The sequence below is a fragment of the Gastrolobium bilobum genome, unplaced genomic scaffold, assembly GCF_033153095.1.
Source record: "Gastrolobium bilobum isolate Gb01-03AN ecotype WA unplaced genomic scaffold, APGP_CSIRO_Gbil_v1 utg19495, whole genome shotgun sequence".
NCBI classification, from domain to species: domain Eukaryota; kingdom Viridiplantae; phylum Streptophyta; class Magnoliopsida; order Fabales; family Fabaceae; genus Gastrolobium; species Gastrolobium bilobum.
Genome location: NW_026898451.1, coordinates 463,858 through 466,949, shown reverse-complemented (window position 1 = coordinate 466,949; position 3,092 = coordinate 463,858).

Here is a 3,092-nt window from a genome sequence, read left to right as displayed (position 1 = left end):
CCCTCGCTAATAGATTTTCATATAATTTTTTTATTTGATTTTTAAACTTCTTTTTAATTTATTTATACGTTAATTCATATTTTAATTTATTTAATAAAAAGATATAGAGGTTGTTTGGATCCTCTTATTTTTAAGCTAGAAGCTACTTATAAGCTAAAGCTAAAAAAAAGAGCTTAAAAAAAGAAGCTAAAAGCTGTTTGGAAATTACATAAAAAACTTAGCTTAAAAGTTACTTAAAAGCACATATTTCAAGAAAACTATCTCTCTATCTCCATCTTTATCACTCTTCATTTTAAAAAAAGCACACAATTCAAGAAAAACAAATAAGAGCTTAAAAATAAGCTCCTCCTAGGAGCTTTTAGTTTTCAGCTTTTTTCTTTATTATAAAAAGAAGAGCTTTTCATTATAAGAGTTTTTCTCAAAACCTGTTTAGCCTAGCTTATGCTTATAAGTAGCTTCTAGCTTAAAAAAAAGTGGATCCAAACATGCACATAACCATGTTCTTACCCATCCAGAAGCTTCCCCAAATACGGCGTCAAATCCATGTTGTAAAAAGAAAGGTTGAAAACCCTAATTGCCACCATAGGTTCCCAGAACAAGGGGTTGATTCCATGGAAAGACACGTACAATTTCAGAACCAGTCGATAGGTATTCTACAATATTCGAATTCTTCGTGATTTCAAATCCTTTTCATCCTCAACCTTGAACCAAAACCCTCATTTTCCGTCATCACCTATAAGCTAACTAGGGGTGGAAATTCGTGTTCATGGGTCGGGTTCGGGTCGACCTGTGTCTGACACGAACACGAATAGACTCAACCCGAACACGAAACGATTAACAAATCGTGTTATAAAACTCAACCCGTACACGACCCATGTATAAACGGGTTGACACGATACAACCCGAATTTGAGGGCAATTTGTATTTACACGGCACGATACGACCCAACACGACACGAATCGACCCGACCCGACACGAGTAAACAGAAAGTGATATTAATTCAAATTATATTAAAACTGTTCAATCTAATTCATATCAAAATAACTTACTACATTGAACTCCATCAATCCAACATCAAAACATAATTAAATGCAACCTACAACAAATGTCTCATTCTTACAGCAACTTCTTCCACCAAAATACAAATTAAGATCACAAATTCAAGATCATTTAACTGATTAAAAATTTGAAATATAAAATTCATTAAGCAACTGAGTAACTATTTTGAGCGCCATGATCAGCTATTGAATGTAGATTCATGTCCATGATATCTTCTGTCAATTCTTCCAAAGCTATTGCTGATTGCTCTATAAAAATAAAAATCAAATGAGTTAATTAAAATCCTTAAAATAAACAGTTAATGAATAAGTGATTGATAATGTATATTACCTTGCTCTCCATATAACCAATCTCTAGTGCAAATCAATGCTTCAACTATGTCAGGTTTGAGTGAACTTTGGTATTGATCAAGTACTCTTCCTCCAACACTAAAAGCACTTTCCGAAGCAACACTAGAAATAGGTATCCCAAAAATATCTCTTGCCATTGCAGCAACTTCTGGATACCTAAATTGATTAGCCTTCCAATATGATAACACATCCAAGCTAATATTTCTTCTGTCAATCCTTGGATCCTCTAAATATAATTCAAGCTGAGTCGTTTGTGGCACAATCACTTCATGAAAAGTATCGAATTCCTAACAATATTATAAAATAAATAAAATCAATAAATATACAAAAGAATATAAACAATTACAAGACAATTAATTATGTTAACTTACACTCAAAATATCTCTAGATGTAGTAGAAATTGAGGTTTCATCAATTGTCTCACTCCCACCATCTCCAGCCATCCTTGTTGAAGAAATAGATGAATAGTTTCTGATTCCATCATTTGCATACTCATTAAACAAGGAAACCAATTTGTCTTTCACCTTTGTTGATTCGTTCACCCCATCATCACCATACAACTTATTGTAGCACCATTCAACAAAACTCATCTTATATCTAGGATCCAAAATGACAGCTATGGCTAAAATCATACTAAATTCAGACCAATATTTGTCAAATTTAGTGAACATCTTTTCAGCCATATTCACAATATAAGCATCATCACTTTTCAATCCTTTTTGTAATGTCAGATGTGCAGTAAAAACATAAGGAAAGTAAAGATTTGCAGTTGGATGCTTGGTTTTAGAGAAGACGCAAGTAATATCATAAAATACATGCAAGACTCATTGATCTTTTCTATGCAAGACTCATTGATCCTGTCCCATTCATCTCTAGATGGACAATATTTGTAGTTTGAATCACTTAACTCAAGGTGCATGAAGGCACGTTTATAGAAGAGTGCACTATCAAGCATGAGAAAAGTAGAATTCCATCTTGTTGGAACATCTTGCCCGAAACCTCTTCTAGATGCAAGAGAACTTTGAGCAACACACTGCAAAAATTTTTGTTTCCTTGCTTGTGACCCCTTCACATACTTAACACTTTCCCTAACTTTCACAATAGATGCATCAACCTCTTTCAATCCTTCTTGAACTTTCAAATTTAATATGTGAGCACAACATCTCACATGAAAAAACTCACCGTTGCATAAAAGTCCACCTCCAATCAACAGTTGATCTCTCAAAAATTGAACACAAACATCATTTGCAGAAGCATTATCCAATGTAATTGAAAAAAAATTCCCATCTAACCCCCAATCCTTCAAAAAGGTGTGAATTTTTTCAGCCAATGAGATTCCAGTATGTGGAGGTGGCATAAACCCAAAATTTAGAACTCTTTTATGCAGATGCCAACTCTTGTCAACAAAATGTGCAGTCAAACATATAAATCCATCAGTGTTTAAAGAAGTCCATAAATCAGATGTTAAACTAACTCTACGGGTATTCTCCTTTAACATATTCAAGCATCTATCTTTCTCCCTTTTATGCAACTTAACACAATCACCCTTCACTGTGTTTCTAGTTATAATATTCAAATCCGCACGCAAATATAGAAGAAGAGCTCTAATGCCTTGCTATTCAGTAAATTGAAATGGCAAATCATGCACAATAATGGCAGCTATCAATAACTCCCTAAATTTCT